Source organism: Oryctolagus cuniculus, chromosome 3 (assembly GCF_051225735.1).
Source record: "Oryctolagus cuniculus isolate XC-2025 breed Fujian yellow rabbit chromosome 3, ASM5122573v1, whole genome shotgun sequence".
NCBI lineage: Eukaryota > Metazoa > Chordata > Mammalia > Lagomorpha > Leporidae > Oryctolagus > Oryctolagus cuniculus.
Window position 1 is genome coordinate 137,393,075 of NC_142869.1, and position 18,849 is coordinate 137,411,923.

General features: G+C 43.9%; 1 protein-coding gene and 1 pseudogene across 1 annotated transcript in view; one reads left to right on the forward strand and one right to left on the reverse strand.

Moving 5' to 3' along the window:
- Positions 1–18,849, forward strand: part of LOC138849197 (uncharacterized) — a 106,286-nt gene that overhangs the window by 79,991 nt on the left and 7,446 nt on the right. The gene's annotated exons all lie outside the window — the stretch shown is intronic.
- Positions 12,649–13,905, reverse strand: LOC100343891 (eukaryotic translation initiation factor 5 pseudogene; annotated as a pseudogene).

An 18,849-nucleotide genomic window follows, 5' to 3' on the forward strand; every position in this document is an offset into this window, starting at 1 on the left:
ATATCAACAGCCAACTTATATTTGACCAAGGATCTAAAACCAATTCCTGGAGCAAGGACAGTCTATTCAATAAATGGTGCTGGGAAAACTGGATTTCCACATGCAGAAGCATGAAGCAAGACCCCTACCTTACACCTTGCACAAAAATCCACTCAACATGGATTAAAGACCTAAATCTACGTCCTGACACCATCAAGTTATTAGAGAACATTGGAGAAATTCTTCAAGATATTGGCACAGGCAAAGAATTTCTGGAAAAGACCCGGGAGGCACTGGCAGTCAAAGCCAAAATTTACTATTGGGATTGCATCAAATTGAGAAGTTTCTGTACTGCAAAAGAAACAGTCAGGAGAGTGAAGAGACAACCGACAGAATGGGAAAAAATATTTGCAAACTATGCAACAGATAAAGGGTTAATAACCAGAATCTTCAAAGAGATCAAGAAACTCCACAAAAACAAAACAAACAACCCACTTAAGAGATGGGCCAAGGACCTCAATAGACATTTTTCAAAAGAGGAAATCCAAATGGCCAACAGGCACATGAAAAAATGTTCAAGGTCACTAGTAATCAGGGAAATGCAAATCAAAACCACAATGAGGTTCCACCTCACCCCGGTTAGAATGGCTCACATACAGAAATCTACCAACAACAGATGCTGGCGAGGATGTGGGGAAAAAAGGACACTAACCCACTGTTGGTGGTAATGCAAACTGGTGAAGCCACTATGGAAGTCAGTCTGGAGATTCCTCAGAAACCTGAAGATAACCCTACCGTTCGACCCAGCCATCCCACTCCTTGGAATTTACCCAAAGGAAATGAAATTGGCCAACAAAAAAGCAGCCTGCACATTAATGTTTATTGCAGCTCAATTCACAATAGCTAAGACCTGGAACCAACCTAAATGCCCATCAACGGTAGACTGGATAAAGAAATTATGGGATATGTACTCTTTAGAATACTATACCGCAGTAAGAAACAACGAAATCCAGTCATTTGCAACAAAATGGAGGAATCTGGAACACATCATGATGAGTGAAATAAGCCAGTCCCAAAGGGACAAATACCATATGTTCTCCCTGATCGGTGACAACTGACTGAACACCAAAAAGGAAACCTCCTGAAGTGAAATGGACACTATGAGAAACGGTGACTTGATCAGCATAGCCCTGACTGTTAATGAACAACTTAATACATTATCCTCTTAGTATTTTTTTGTCTGTTGTACTTAATATGACTGGTTTAATTCTGTAATTATCACACAGTTATTCTTAAGTGTTGAAAATTAACTGAAATGTGATCCCTGTGAAACATAAGAGTGGGAATAAGAGAGGGAAGAGATGTATAATTTGGGACATGCTCAAGCTGACTTGCCCCAAATGGTAGAGTTAGAAACATACCAGGGGATTCCAATTCAATCCCATCAAGGTGGCATGTACCAATGCCATCTCACTATTCCAAGTGATCAATTTCAGTTCACAATTGATCATAATGAAAGGACTAAGAGTCAAAGGGAGCACATAAACAAGTCTAGTACCTGCTAACACTAACCGATAGAATAAATAAAGGGGAGAGTGATCCAACATGGGAAGCGAGATACTCAGCAGACTCATAGAATGGCAGATGTCCTAATTAGCACTCTGGCCTCAGAATCAGCCCTAAAGGCATTCGGATCTGGCTGAAAAGCCCATGAGAGTATTTCAGGCGTGGAAAGCCAAGACACTCTGGCAAAAAGATCTCTGTGAGTGAGATCCCAGTGGAAAGAACAGGTCTTCAAAGAAGGAGGTACCTTTCTCTGAAGGGAGGAGAGAACCTCCACTTTGACTATGACCTTGTCTAAACAACATAAGAGTCGGAGAACTCAGAGGGCTTCCATAGCCTTGGAAACTCATGACTGGAGCATAGGGAGATTACTGATGCCATAGACAGGAGTGTCAATTGGTAAAGTCAACAACAGGAGTCACTGTACACTTACTCCTCATGTAGGATCTCTGTCCTTAATGTGCTGTACATTGAGATTTAATGCTATAACGAGTACTCAATATATTTCACTTTGTGTTTCTATGGGGGTGCAAACTGTTGAAATCTTTACTTAATGTATACTAAACTGATCTTCTGTTAAAAAAAAAAAGAATTTATCAATTCCCAACTTGACTCTCACTGGGATTAAACATGACAATAGGTCTGATCTGATTTCATCATCATTTAAAAAAATCATCTATTATTTTTCACTTTATGTTTCTGTGTGGGAGCAAACTGTTGAAATCCTTACTTAATGTATACTAAGCTGATCTTCTGTATATTAAGATAATCGAAAATGAATCTTGATGTGAATGGAAGGTGAGAGGGAGTGGGAAAGGGGAGGGTTGTGGGTGGGAGGGACGGTATGGGGGGGAAGCCATTGTAATCCCTAAGTCGTACTTTGGAAATTTATATTCATTAAATAAAAGTTAAAAAAACTATCAATATCTAGACCTTGGAGTGTATCAAGGAATAGGGAAAATGAAAAAGCAGAGGAGAAGACGGCAAAAGAATTTCCATTCCTTGGCTGTTCGTAGAACAACAAATAACATTTGGTTAACATGTTATATTGACCATTTGGTTATCAGTTGCCTTTTAAATATATAATGTGGTGCTGAAGAGAATCTAGGCAAGGTGGTCGGCCTTCTCCATCACAGCTTCTGTACGGCAAGTACAGGACCAAGGTCGGAGTTCTTGGTTCTTCCCAGGTGTACGTCCTGCTTGAGTCAGGCTCTCAGTGAACCTTTGCTGATGCTTCCACCCCGTGAGGTCACAGAAGATGCTGGCAATTATTCCCCCTCCCACCAGGGCAGAAATAGCCACTGCAGCTTCCAGATGAGTTATTTGATGGTGATAGGGTCATACACCATGAGTAATCAATTGCAGGACTCTACACTCTTGAATAGAAAGAGTTCTTGGAGACAGGGCAATCCCTTGATTTTTACTAACAAAGGAAGCGTAAATGAGGTCAACCTACGTATTTGTAGCCTTCTCACTGTTGACTGCCAGAGCTTTAGCTGTAATCTTCTGTTACCCTCCTTATGTTCTTGCTGTCCAACTAATAATTTGCATGACAACTAATGATAAGCCAGGGGCCACTAATGTAGCAGAAACATATGGATCAGGCATACAGGTAGGGCTGGTGTGGGCAGTGCCCATTCTATCTGGAGATAGGAAATTTATTTCCTATATTAGTTTCCTGCTGCTGCTCAAGTGTGTTCAGCATCTGAGGTCAGAAGTCTGAAAAGTGTCTCCATGGGTTAAAATCAGGGTTCTAGCAGGACTGTCTTCCTTCTGTCTTGTTTTTTAGCTTCTAGAGGCTTCCTGCACTCCTTGGCCCGTGACTCTCTTCCTCTTTCTTCAAAGTAGGCCGCTGTCAGTTAAGTCCTTTTAATGATGTCATCTCTCTGTGACTCTTCTCTCTTCCGTGTTTAATGGATGCCTGTAATTACATTGGACCCACCTGATTAAGCTAGGATAATCTCCCTATGTAAAAATCTTAAACATGTCTGCAAAATCTCCTTTGTCACCTAAGATAGCATGTTTGTAGGTTCTGGGGTTTAGGGTGTGGACATCTTTGAGAAGCCATTATTCTGCCCAGTATTTATAAAAAATAAAACTAAATAGCCTTGCAAATGGGATATAGCCTATGGGCTGCCAGTGTTTGATCTTCAGTGTATTGCCATGCCAATGTCATGGGCACAGATAAGAAATACCATTAAGTTTCTGACTTTGAGTTTGGTCAGTGCCAATGGTTCTGTGTCCTACGAGATGTCTCTAAGTCTTAGGTCTGGACTTTCAGATCAGGAGAGAAATCCAAGTTACGATTTTTTTTTTTCATCTTAGGAGAAAGTGAAACCTTTCAGAAGAAGGTGGCAGAACGAGTTACTGGCTGAACTGGGGCCCGAGTTCTGATCCTAATGTCCCACTCAGTTCTCACGTTACACAAGAGGCTGTTCCCTACCGGTGCACTTGGCTAGCACTCAGGGTCATTTGTTACCTGACTCTCCCACCATCTCCTTCTCTCATGACCCCAGGCAAACCTTTCTCTTATTGAATTGCTCTCCTTACAGTCCCAAGAATGCACTGCACTTGTTCCTACTGATAAACTTGTTCCCTTATCTCAGTGTTCATCATTCATTCATTCCTCGCCTGGTGAGCACCTGCCACTGCTGGACTCTGAACCAGGATCGGCAAGCACAAGGCTAAATAAGACCCAATCCCCTCTCTTCAAGGGCTTTGGGCCCAGTGCAGTGGTTCCCACTCATTTTACACCATGGCACAAATAACAGATGATTTGCTCACTCTTTGGATGGCCTGCTGGCTATAACCCTGGGCACACCCTCTCCTTCCCTCCTTTCTTAACAGAGAAGACCAGAAGGGCAGTAGGTGAGAGGGTTATTATTCAAGGGAAGACACTTAGGTTTTAAAGTTAGACAAAATTATTTTGGAAGTACTTTATTTGCAAGCTCATATACAAGTGGTAAATAACTTGAGCTATGCTGCGCTGGCATCCAGGTCAGAATCTCTGATGTGGTGGCTCATGTGGGCTTCCGTCATAGCAACGCCCTTTTATTTTTTTTTTTATTTAAATGAACATGGAGGAGCTCCAACTAGTTCTCATTTTCTCAAAGAGAATGAAAGCAACTGAGAGATGAGGAACTTTTATTTTTTTTATTTTTTGGATAATAGTTTGGGAATCCCCCAGAGGCCCATGTGTTGGAGGCTTGGGTACCCAAGTCTTGGGTTAATGGATGAATGTTACTAGTTGTTAGATGGAGACTTAATCAAATAATGATGTTTGAGCTGGGGGCTTTGGGAAGTGAGTGGATAGGATTAAGCTTCTGGGTAGAGACCTGTGATCAAGTCATGATGGCTTTGGAAACACCACATGGTTCCAGGGGACTAGTTTGCCCATGTCTCCACTTCCTGGCTTGCCTCATGGTCTTCCCTCCACCCATGCCCCACCAGCCCTTCCTCAAACTAATGGAGTCAACAGACCTGAAACTCCAGATCTCCAAAACCATAACCCAAAAGAAACCACTGTCCATCCCAAGTTGCTCCTCTCAGAAATTTTAAAGTAATGAAAAGAAGACAAACAGAGCACCTCTGTACCCTTGTGTGGGGACAGCTTGACAGCTGAACTTTGACCTAGGTGTTCTTTGATGAGACACAATGGAAGTACACCAGGTAACAACCAGAGAAAGGTTTAGGTGAATACAGCCAAAAAGGCGAATGGGCTGCCGCAGAAGACGCACAGATGGATGCTGACTAAGTGTGACAGATGCAGGGACGGAGTTCACAGTGGGGAGTTCTAGGCAAAAACGCAGTGTCATGGCAGGCAGCGTTCATGAAGGAAGGACTCGGCAGTGAGGGAGGGAGTGGCCACATAACCCTGCAGAGCCCAGACCACAGCGGGATGTTGCTTTTGTTTTAGGGAAATTCTCTCTGAAAGAGCTAATGACAGACTTCATGAGGCTTAGAGGAACCTGCCCTGAGAACACAGCGGAGTGGTGGCACCAGCACGGACTTTGAAGTGGGTTTGAATCCTCCTGCCCCTTAAAGGGGTAGTGACCCTCAGCAGCTTCCCTAATCCCGTGATGTACAGTTTTCCTACCAGCAAAATGGTGAGAATGTGAAGACTGCCTGAGTACTTGTAAGGTCTGAATAAAAGAAACTTATAAAGAAAAGAAAACGGTATTGGAACTCAATACCTTACCCTGTGCGAAGTGAGGCTGTCAGAAAGGAAAACTGATAGACATCGCCTGGCTGAGGGCAGAGATCTTTCCCTTGGTGCCAAAGAGAGGAAGCCACAAGAAGGTAGGATTCACATTCAAGTGGCTCAGTCCTCAAAGTGAAGTGGCCAACATATTGATGAGTTAGGGAACACTCAGTTGCAAGGGAAATAGCTCTGACATGAAATAGCTAATCCAGAAGTAAAATTAGAGGGGGATTTCATGTATCACTGGAAGAAGCCAAGGATTTGGGGACTTCAGTCATCCTCCGGTTCATTCACATTTCCAGCAGTCTGTCTGTATCCCTGACCTCAGCCCCACTGCTGCACCCCCTCTCCTGGCCCCAGGCAGGTAGATGGGCTCTGAGAGGTTGTGCAGGAGGATTAAAGCTCACAGGTGTCCCAGTTCCCACTCCCATGGCCTAGCCATTTGCAGTTGCCCTAACACACTTCATGGATCAGCTTTCACTGGGAGAATGCTGCTGAGCCTGAGCCATATGCATGCTGAGCCCAGGACGGGGGACGGGCAGGAGAGGCATGGGGGCGTGGCATTTGTCCACTTCCCCCCACCTCCCCCAAGCCCCACTCAAATCTCAGTGTGTAAGGACCAGGTGGCTCCTCAAGACAAATTAGTTTGCTTGACTGAAGGAGGGCAATGGGTGATGGACAGGTGAAAAGAGCAGGTGTCCCTTCAGGTGCTGACAGGTCAGAATGAATTCAGCCCTTGCTTGTCCCAGCCACACAGGGGCCATGCAGGACTTGGGTCACACTTCTTAACAGTTCCCTGTGATTCCATCCGGACCTACCCTCCCACACACGCAGCGCCTCCACTGTCATTCTCCCTAGTGCAGGTGGGGCCCCAACCCTGTCTTCCCACCTGATTCTCTTAGACAGAACCTGAGAAGTGGTTTTACAGGTAGGGCTGGGGAGCTGGGAACGGGTCGAGTTTTGTTAGCACATCAGGACATCTGAATTCTCTGAGGTAGGAAGGTCTGTCCTAGAATATGCTCAGTTCTCAATCCCAGAGGATAGCTCGTTAAGGACTAGGGCCTGTCCGAACTCTCGGGATGCCTTTCTGCCACAGGTGCCCAGCGTATGTGGAGTAGGACTGCTCCCTTCTCTCCTGCTACATCTGATGTCGCTCATCATTTCTGTTTTTTTTTTTTTAATTTTTTTTTTATTTTTTGACAGGCAGAGTGGACAGTGAGAGAGAGAGACAGAGAGAAAGGTTCTTCCTTTGCCATTGGTTCACCCTCCAATGGCCGCTGCGGCCGGCGCACAGTGCTGATCTGAAGGCAGGAGCCAGGTACTTCTGGTCTCCCATGGGGTGCAGGGCCCAAGCACTTGGGCCATCCTCCACTGCACTCCCTGGCCACAGCAGAGAGCTGGCCTGGAAGAGGGGCAACCGGGACAGAATCCGGTGCCCCGACCGGGACTAGAACCCGGTGTGCTGGCGCTGCAAGGCAGAGGATTAGCCTAGTGAGCCGCGGCGCTGGCCCACTCATCATTTCTGCACCGTGGTCTGACACCATACCATGCCCACAATTCTAGTGTCAGGATTTATGAGATCTGTTGTACCGCAAGTAACCAGGACAGAGGGGGAAAAGAATGAGCTAAAAAAAAAAAAATCACAAGCAAATGAAAAAAACAAAAAGCCACCCATCCTCAATAAGGATTGATATTAAAAATAATTCAGAAGCAGCCACCACACTGGGATAAAGCCCATTAGATCCTCTCATCTATTTCTGATATAAATAATGGGTCCAATAGAAGTCATTCCAAAGCCAGAGTTAGGGTTTTTGAAAAGCACTCTCAACTTTGAGGCAGGCATTCATCTCAGGCCAGTTTGTCTTGGAAGGTACTCGAGGAAGCTCTATTTTATGTTCTTAAAAGACTGTTTTTTTTTAAAAAATGGGAGTTTTATTAAGATTTTTATTGCTTATTGGCCAAGGTGGATTTACAAGAACACCTGCTGCAAAATGTTTAAAAGACTGCAGTTACTATGACCTGCAACAACATGGATCTGAGCCTCAAGATCTACTTGCCATGGAGAAGACCGATGCCTGCCAGTCTCCCCCCACCAGGAATTCTTGACCATGACCCTGGTGTTCCCCCAGAGTGGCCTTTCATTCAAACCTCAGGAGGCCCCTGGCTGTCCTTAGCGGAGCCTCATTCCCCCGCTCCCTCCAGCTCAACTGACTGCCCATACATGGAGTTTTGTCTACCACCAGCGCTGTAGGCACGACCTCCATCTCAGACAGGGTCGGGACACACCATCTGGCCTTCAGGGTTTGCAGACCCTTGAGGGTGGCCTGGCTGCACCACTGAGTTCAGATACCACTGAGGGGGCTTTATGGAGCACCTTCGTGGTGTCCTGCCATTTGCGTGCTCCAGGGCTCTGTCTTCGCCAAAGCAAGAAGAAACCGTGCACCAGGAGCTGAAATTGCTGTATGTGCTTTTATTGGCAGATAGCCACCAGTCTTAAGTCCCAGGTCTTCAGGGGGTGGGGGATGGAGAAAGTTTGGCCTAACCTTCACATTGAACCATCCCTACAGATGGGGGAGTCATTGGATCATCTGGGGCTTCGATGTGGGATGGAGATCTGGCCAGCTGCCATTCGTTTAGGCAGTGGGCTGCAAATTGACTGCAGGGGTGTTGCTGGGGTTAAGGGACTCTTCTGTGGAGGCTGTAGGACTTGAACTGACCCTTGTCACTTAGAGACAGATGCCATGCCCTGAGGTTGTCCGGAATCGGTCACTTTTACATAATTTGAATGTACTCTCTGATGGCCAATTGGAGCTACTGTTTTAAGCATTGAAGTTCCTGCCCATAATTAAGCTGCACTGAACACAAGCAAGTATTGCATCACTTCACGTTTCACACAGAACACTCAATCCTGGGAGTTATTACATCAGCTCCCAGCAACCTGTTCTTCCAATCAATTAAACTCTTTGCACATGAATGCGCAATGCCTGCCAATCACTCTAAATTACCACCCCCCATCTATTTCACAATGGGCTGTCCCTGTGGAATGACTTCTCAAACTTAATCAGCCCCACCCCCAGGCAAGCTGGTCTTGAAAGAGATTTTCCAGTGTCTTTTGGGATCAACCCTATTATATTTCTCCCCCAGGGTAAAACCTGCTCAGGTCTAGTGCCTGGGATTGGCTACTCTGTTGCCTAGTTGCCGATTTGCTTTCTTGTCCTGGGATCCTATGGATTATGAGACTGTTTATCTTTAGAATACTAGTAATATACTTATTGTAGGAAAAGTTGGAATGCTGTATACTTTAAGCAGAATAATAAAGTTGTCTAAATCATCTTCATCTAAAACCTATCATGGCTTAATGGTCTCTGGTTTTTCCTTTTTGCAGTGGCTACTAAATAGAGCCAGACAAAAATCCCGGTATAAATTGGAATATGTAACAATGGAAAAAATGTAATATACAACTAACAATACTAGTACTGGCTTAATGTGCTCTCTATTTGGAGTATATAAACATGGACCCCCACCTTACACAATGTGGAGAAGCACAAGACCAAAAATTAATCAAATTGTTTTTAAACATAAAAAATATAACAAGATTAAAAATCTGGAGGCTACATGTGCACTCTAGGAGTGAGGTCTTTTGAAACTAAAACTAGAAGGTTTAAAGGAAAACATTTAATTTTTAAATCATAAATTAAATTAATGCAGGTGACAACATGTGTCTATAGTACAAACTCTTAAATTTGATGAGAAAAGGAAGAAGATGTACAAATGATACCAATAATTCAGAGTAAGTTCAAAATGGCCAGCAACCGTAAGAAGAAACTCAAACTCAAAAGCTGGCAGAGAAAAGCAAATTAAGCCATAGAACTCCGTTTTACACTTAGCTTGGAAAAAAGAACTGTAGTAATCTATGCTCCTGTGAGGGACAGGGGAATGTGCTCTGATACCTTGTGGTGAACTGTGATGTGCTCAAATCTTTTGGGAAAGAAATTGGATAACATCTGTTAAAATTAGAAATACATCTACCCCTAACCCAGTTAATGTATTTTATATATAGTTAAATGAATGAGGGTACTTTAAAACGTGTGGGAAAATGGAATTAAAAGAGAAGTTTATGTTGGTGCAAAAATTTTCAAATCTATGCATCATTTTTTCTTAATGTACATTTTTATGAGCTTTTTGAAGACCATGAGTATGCATGGGTTTCAAAATCTTCCACCAAAATATTTATTCCTTGTAAAGTTTTATTAAGGAGGGAGAGAGAGAGAGGCAGAGTGATAAACAGAGAGGGAGCTTCTATCTGCTGGTCCACTTCCCAGATGCCCACCGCAGCCAGCAAGGAGCTGAAGCCAGGAGCCAGGAACTCCATCCAGGTCTCCCACAGAAGTGGCTGGGACTCAGCCACTTGAGTTGTGGCTTCTGCCTCCCACGGTCCTTATTAGAAGGACTCTAAAATCAAGTTCTGGGTGTTCCGGTGTGGCATGTGGGCATCTTTATTTTTATTTTTTTTCTTTTTTTTTTTTTGACAGGCAGAGTGGACAGTGAGAGAGAGAGACAGAGAGAAAGGTCTTCCTTTTGCCGTTCGTTCACCCTCCAATGGCCACCGCAGCCGGCGCGCTGCGGCCGGCGCACCGCACTGATCCAATGGCAGGAGCCAGGTACTTCTCCTGGTCTCCCATGGGGTGCAGGGCCCAAGCACTTGGGCCATCCTCCACTGCACTCCCTGGCCACAGCAGAGAGCTGGCCTGGAAGAGGGGCAACCAGGAGAGAATCCGGCGCCCCGACAGGGACTAGAACCTGGTGTGCCGGCGCTGCAAGGTGGAGGATTAGCCTAGTGAACCGCAGCGCCGGCAAGCACCTTTTTTTAAAAAAAAAAAAAATTATTTCAACAAATGCTTATATAATTTCAATGTGAAAAAAATGTTCGCCTGCTCTTTCCCGAGGTTGGTGAACTCAAAAGGCTTCCATAGCCTTGGCAACTCATGACTAGAGCCTAGGGAGATTACTGACGCCATAAATAAGAGTGTCAAATTGTTAAGTCAACAACAGGAGTCACTGTGTACTTACTCCTCATGTAGGATCTCTGTCCTTAATGTGTTGTTCAAAGTGAATTAATGCTATAACTAGTACTGAAACAGTATTTTACACTTTATGTTCTGTGTGGGTGCAAACTGATGAAATCTTTACTTAATATATACTAAATTGATCTTCTGTATATAAAGATAATTGAAAATGAATCTTGATGTGAATGGAATGGGAGAGGGAGCAGGAGTTGGGAGGGTTGTGGGTGGGAGGGAAGTTATGGGGGGGTGAAAGCCATTGTAATTCATAAACTGTACTTTGGAAATTTATATTTACTAAATAGTAGTTAAAAAAAGAAAAAAATGTTACATACATTTCTTACTGAAGTCTCATAATTTGTGAGATGGTTCACAAAGAAATGAGGGAATGCTGTGAAAATCCTCCAAACAAAAACCATATGGATGTCCAATTCCCACAGTATAATTTTGCAGAAAGAAATAAACATAACAAATTTCCAACTTGAAGATAATTACTCATATGTAGTCAGAACTAGGATTGTATGAGTTTATATCAGCTCACCGGGCCACGAATTCTGTCACAGGTCCAAATCTGAAGCCCCGCAGGGGCTGGTATAGGCCCCTAGTCACCTGCACTCGCTGGCCATTATCATGGGCCTCTTGGGTGTCTGCCTAGATTCAATGTGAAGTAAAAAAAAAATCCCAAGCCTTACACCAAAATAGAGGCTCAGAGCTAGAAATATGCTTTCAACTTTATTTTAAAAATAAGACAGAAAAAAATCAAGTTTGAAACACAGTGACACTTATTTTGGCAAGATGGCAACCAAAATCTAGGAAGTATAAGCTATGTGGTTCAAGTGGAAAAGGCATTAAGGAACAAGTCATAGTATTCAGGGAAAAACCACACCTGAGCAAAATATACAGCATGTCTAAGTTTTCTGAAGTTTCATTTTAAGCCATAATGGTAAAAGCTAAAAAACTAGGCTCAGTTTCTGCTAGGATTAAGTGCACCTTTACCTGTTTCCCCCACATAAAAAAAAAAATCAGTTGATGATTTAATCACACCTCAGAATTTGAGTTTTCTTTCTCGGTAGGAAGCAACCTCTACTTTCACATAAAATGCTTCTTTGTTAATATAATTTCCCTGGCTTATCCAATATGCAATGCACATGACTTCAAAGACTACAAATTTGGGGAAAGTGTATACAAACTGTAGAAACAAATTTCAGATTTTAAAACCTGCTCTTAATTAACTTTTATAGGACACTGAGGTCACTTTGGCTCCTTGGTTAGATGCTGCACTGTTATTTGATTAGAGTCTACCTCAGCCTAAAATGTACATCACCAAATGCCAATTTATGGGATCAGAGGTCAAACTTTAAAAGTGCTATATTTCTTAGTGGCTAAATAAGGTCATTACAAATATGTATATTTATACTCTGAAGACCTCATTATGGTCTCAGCACCTAACAATATATCAAGGCTCCAAGAATCCCATCAGGTTAAATGATGGTACATTTATTTCAGCCAAAGTCATTCAGAGCCAAGAATCTTAAGAATGACCCAAATCAAATCTTCATTTTTGTTAACTATAAAGTGTGATCCAAATGTGTCCATCACTAGTTTTTTCAAAAAGGAACAAGCTATAAAATAAGCATATTATATCTGCTCACTGATCTGTACAGACTCCCTAAATGTCTTGTTGGGTTTAATCACAGATCACTCCCAGTAATAGATTTTTCTGTACAAAATGTAGTATGCTGTTAAGTTACTTTGGCTTTTGCACATACATATTGCATTTCTGGCTGATAATGGAGAAAAAGTTGCTGCGTTACACTGTTAAGCTGGGTTGCATCTGGCCCTTTAAATGGCATCAATATCAATGTCATCATCCTTGTAGTCAGACTTCACAGTTTCAGCTTTCGGTACACTGGCCATCTTCAAATACACCACCTCAATGTTCTCATCTTCACCACCACCAGAAGATTCTCCCTCTGCCTCCTTCAGCCATTTACTACATGGTTCTGATTGGACATGAATCTCTTGGGCAAGTTCCTTTGAGACCTATTTCTTAGAAGCCTTTCCCAACCAGCTGATAACGACCTCTTCTTCTAAAAGGTCTTCGTCATACATCTCCTTCAAGATGTGTGGACTCTTGGAGATGAGTGGGGCTTGATGCATTGCTACCACACACTCCAAACCGTGAAGAAGGTACCTTTGAGCTTTTTTGTTGTGACAAAATCTTAGGAAATGGCACCTGTATTTCTTAATTTGTTCTCTAATCTTCTCGCTAAAAAGAATTTCAGTCATAGTAAGAGGACCTATAGCTTTTACATCCGGTCTTTCTGTTTCAGCAACAATGTCCCTGTCAGCTGAGCCAGTAACACCTTCTTCTTTGTTTTTCTTAACAAAATCAAACTTGATGTTGACTTGCTCTTATACAGTGATTTCCAAATCGCCACTGAGCAGCAGAATGTCTGCATGGTCGCAGTTTCAGCCAGTCTCCTCAGTTGTATCCTCTCTGCCATCATCCTCCTCCTCCCCTTCCGCAGCACGTGGAGGTGGCATGATTTCATTTGGTCGTGGTGGTTCACTGCTGGATACGGAGCCATTTTCCTTGCCTGTGCCCTTCCTGTTCTTCCTTCCTTTTTCTTTCTTTCCTGTACCACTGTCACTGTTCTCGGGTGGGTTTTTGAGAATGAATGCGCAGAGTGTATGATGTGTATCAAGCACACCTTGATGGCCACAGGCTTTGTAAGAATTACCTACTGTTTGCTTCTTGAGAGTCACATGCAGACCTGTTTCAGGATTCTCACGTTCAGGACAGAGAACAAAGTTTTTAATGAATCTATCCAACAGGTTTTATAACTTATTTGCCTCATGCGATCCATGGACAATGGAACAGTCATTCTTGACATCAAACTGAATCTGTGCTCCCAGCTCACAACCAAAATGTTTGGTGAGCTACACTGGAGGCCGATTAAGTGCCTTTGCTATCTCAACCATGTTAACTATAATTGTCTTGATTCCGTTTCCTTTGCCCTTGACCTTGGCAATCAGACAGGGCATCGTGTAGCGATAGAACTGGCCTGATACTCTGCAGTTGACATTGACAGACATTTTGGCTTATTAGTGACTTTATCACTAAGATGAAAAGATCTTTGATTGCACTTTTTTGGCAATTTCTGTCTGTAGAAGAATGGGTGACATAAACAACTGCAAGAGTTCTTGGTCTCTGTCATGAAAAACATTTTGCCACTGGGGCTGTATGCTTCTTGCTTTTATGCTGTGTTTCCCCAGTACAGGTACCAATGGCTGTGCAGCAGCTTTTTTTTTTTTTCTTTGACAGGCAGAGTGGACAGTGAGAGAGAGTGACAGAGAGAAAGGTCTTCCTTTGCCGTTGGTTCACCCTCCAATGGCCGCCGTGGCCGGCGCGCTGTGGCCGGTGCACTGCGCTGATCCGAAGCCAGGAGCCAGGTGCTTCTCCTGGTCTCCCATGGGGTGCAGGGCCCAAGCACTTGGGCCATCCTCCACTGCACTCCCGGGCCACAGCAGAGAGCTGGCCTGGAAAAGGGGCAACCGGGACAGAATCCGGCGCCCTGACCGGGACTAGAACCCGGTGTGCCGGCGCCGCAAGGCAGAGGATTAGCCTAGAGAGCTGCGGAGCTGGCGGCAGCTTGTTTTTATCAAAGACATAAACCCAATGAAAGCAAGCATCTTAACCTTTAGGCAAAGCATTTGCTCTTCAAATACTTATTTACATTTCATTTGCCATGAACTTCTTGAAATATCTACCTATGTGTGTTTAATGGTTTGAATTGTATCCTCTCAGAAATGATATATTGAAGTCTTACCCTTCAGTACTTCACAATGTGATTGTATTGGAATATAGAGGTAATCACGTTAACATGAGGTCATTAGGGTAGGTCTTAGACTGTTAACCTTAAAAAATGGGGCAGGTTTGGTGGTACTGCTGATTAAGCCACTGCTTTGGGACCCCCCCCCCATCCCATATTGGGGAGTGCCTGGGATTGAGTTCCACTTCTGATCCAGCTTGTTGCTAATGTGCTTGGGAGGTAGCAGATAATGTCCAAATACTAGGACTCCTGCACCCATGTAGGAGACCCTGATGGAGTTCCTGGCTCCTGGCTTTGACCTGCCCCGGATGTTGGGGACATTTGAGGAGTGAACCAGTGCATGGTAGATCACTTTCTCTGTCTCTGTCTTCCTCTCATAAAAAAGTAAACCTGAAAAGGGGAAATTTGGGCACAGAGTCAGATAGATATAGAGGGAAAATAATGTAAAGGTAGATTGGAGTAATGCATTTATCTTTTTTTTTTTTTTTTTGACAGGCAGAGTAGACAGTGAGAGAGAGAGAGACAGAGAGAAAGGTCTTCCTTTGCCGTTCGTTCACCCTCCAATGGCTGCTGAGGCCGGCGCACCGCGCTGATCCGAAGCCAGGAGCCAGGTGCTTCTCCTGGTCTCCCATGGGGTGCAGGGCCCAAGCACTTGGGCCATCCTCCACTGCCTTCCCGGGCCACAGCAGAGAGCTGGCCTGGAAGAGGGGCAACTGGGACAGAATCCGGCGCCCCGACTGGGACTAGAACCTGGTGTGCCGGCGCCGCTAGGTGGAGGATTAGCCTATTGAGCTGCGGCGCCGGCACACATTTATCTTTAAGTCAAGGAATACCAAGGATTGCTAAGAAATTACCAAGAGCTCTGTGTGTGTGTGTATGTGTGTGTGTGCATGCATATATACATACCTGCATATATGTATACTTCAAACCTTTAAGTAGCATTATCAAATTTATTTTAGTCTGATTCTGTCCTTCACTTATATAAATATCTTGATACTCATTTTAAATTATTTTTGGAATGTGGAATTGTCTAGATCCTAGGGACTCAGGGCTGGTGGGCAATTTGGACATGCCCCTTAAAGGAAACTCACCAAGAACAGAGAGAGTGAGACAGAGAATAAGGTAACCAGCAGCCTTCAATGATCAGAAAGAGGTGAAGGACTAGCACACCACTCAGATGTGGAGAGAAATCAGCTCAGAACACACTTCCATGTTCTAGTTTCAGTCAGGTCACATTAATTTGAGTGAGAGGCAAACTTCTAAGATGTCCCTCTTTTTACTTTATTTGAGAGTCTGATTATTATAACCAAATGTATGGAGAGAAAGATAAGTTCATGGAGGCTAGAAGGAAAATTGCTGGATGGTGAATTCCAAATTAAGGAGTTCGGTTGTATAGTTGAAGGATGGAGTCCCTCTTTGGTTATCCATACAGTGCTACCACTGGCTGTTATGTGAGAATGTCCACGTTGTCCAACAGCCAAGTTTGATCTATCTCTTGATGGAAAGATAATCAAGTTGAGCAAAGACATAGTTTCAATGTGAAATGTGTCCTCTGAGACCAAAATTCAGGAGAACTGACATGCAAAAGATTAAATCAAAGCACAGTGGGAATAATTCTTCTGGGAGAAATTGATAATGGAATTAAGATGAGCCAGATTGTATGGGCAAGAACATTTTGGTAGGGGGCTGGTGTACTTTCAACACCATTCCAAGGAGAAGCCCGGTTCTCCAGGTCACTCACATGTTTGTTGGAAGAACAAACATGTTCCAGAGTAGAAGGGGAACAAGGAATCAGTGTGACAAAACTCGAGGGCATCCCCCATTAACATTACCAAGACAACCCACTCTTGCTTGCACTTGATGCTTATCCAACAACCTTCTAATGGTCTCTCCAAGTAGATTTCTCCATGGGAAGAATATGAATATTGGCCGGTTCCCACAGACAGCCTGGCACTGGATAGTTGTATTTTGTCTGAAAAGAAGTAAATGATGGGCCACTTTGTAAGTCAGCCTCCAGGGTATCAGTCCCTCGTGTCTTCCTAGATGAGAGTACTGCAAAAAGTTCACTGAAAATTGAATTAAAAGATACATTAGTTTTGGTGCAAAATTTTTTGAAATCCATGCATGGTTTCTACGAAATAGAATGTTTTGAAGACTCTTGGTCTCTGGATATTAATTACACAGTTTCTGGCCCTGGCTAGCTGTCTTCCCTGATACTGGCTCTGGACACAAAATGTTTTATCTGTCATGCAGCAGACAGGCAGTTGGGATGGTACGTACCAGAAGGAAAGCTTAGTGAATTCTGTAGTATTTTGATGAAAATCCAAGTGTTGGTGACCTGAATATGTGTTTAGGCTCATGGGCATTGATGGGGTAGACTGACTGTGGGGGCAACATTTGGGCAAGAAGATAAAATTCTTCCTCAATTCTGGACATCAATCTCAATACTCATTCCACATGAACACCATAAAAGACACAAAAAACAAGAGCTACAACTTTTTGTGAATTTTGGGACCAAGGCAATGCAAAACTATGTCATGAACCACCAAACAAAACTCTTCATTGAATTGTTGCCTTTGGCTAAAATGGGATGGACCAAGCGGGCCAATCACATAAAGCCTCTTTACCTCTCCCCCTCCACTGGCCCACGAAGAATCTGATTTATAATTTGGTTTCTATGAAGTCGCCCTATAAACCACAAATCTGAGCTATACCCACTGCTGGGAAATCAAAAGCCTGGATTACAGCTTAATTAAGCTTAATCGTTTAATTAAGTTTAATTGGTTCATTCCTGTATCCAAAGCAATGATCACCACAAGCCATGCAGGGTGTGACACGCTTGGCACCCACGTCCAGCAACTGTCAGCCCCACAGTTCATAATCCCACTCCATGCCCAGATCAAGCTTCTCTGAGACACCACTGACTCCGGCTCTGAGTGCCCCGTCTGCCCAGTCCACTCTGCAGCTACCTTACACACATCCAGAGGGAGGTCAGGCTCTTTCAATGCTAGCTGTTTCCTTGAAATGCAAGAATCTTGCTTTTGGGAAGCACACTTGAGAAGTCATGAGCTAGGCTCTCCTCTTAAGAGCTTTGCAGAGCTTGGAGTGAACCACACATGGATCCCTGCATCCCCTAAGGATTTCAGGGAGGTAACCACTATCCTTTTGGCCTTGATATGGTAGATCTCACTAGAAACCCGAGTCCTTCTCAGAGGCCCCAGAGGAAAGTGTGTGTGAGAGCTCTTATGACAACGGTCTGGCTAGGGTCCAAATTAGATCCAACCTGAAACCTTCACTAAATAGGCCAAAGAGGAGACTAATTGGACCTAGTATTTGGTGAGCCTTGGCCTTGGTGTTGAGTGTATGAGGCCTCGGGGCACGCTACAACCACTGTTTCAACATTTGGAAAGGAGAGTGATATAATTGACACTGGGTCATTTCCAAGTCCTCTAACACACGGGCATTCTGTTTCTGGTCTGATGCCAAAGTGTCGATATAAAGTGAAAAGAGTAGAGCAAAAGCTCCTCGATGCCCCTATGTAATTGATTTCCAGGCTCAATCACTTATTCCTAACTTTTGGAGATCCATCTAGAAAGGCAGTGTGATATGAGATTTCGCATACATCTTTTTCCCTCTTTGATTTAATTATGTATAACTCTTCAAACGCGTTTAGAAGAGACCAAGCTACTGTGCAGCTGTGTGCAGCAAATGCCAGCTTACCTTTATCATGGAAAAAGAAATGGCAGTTCTCTATCAGTGATGCAGAATCAACATGAGACGTGCACTTGGCTTTTTCCTGGTGCTGGTGCCATTCTGGGGTGGGGAAATGTCTAGGGACCCTTGGTGAATAGCTAAGGGCCAAAAGAGCTGACAGGTTGGGACCTCCCCAGCCCACATATAATCATCTCTGGATAGAAGTGCAGCCTCGTGGAGAAGCTGGGTAGGTTCCTCTTCCTGCAGGTTCCCCGCTAACTGCTATAGGAGTGGCCCAGGCTCAGCTGACCCATGGGAGTGTGGCATGATTTACCAGGCCTGGAGTCTTGGACCTTGTCCTGGCTCCTCCTCCCCTCACCCTGCTACCCTCAGGACAAGCACACACAGAAACACTGGTGTTTTATATTTGATTATGAATACTCTAATTGTGAAGTTCTATATTGGGTGCTGTTTCCAATTTTGCCTTGGATTTTATGTTGCCCTATTTTCCTGT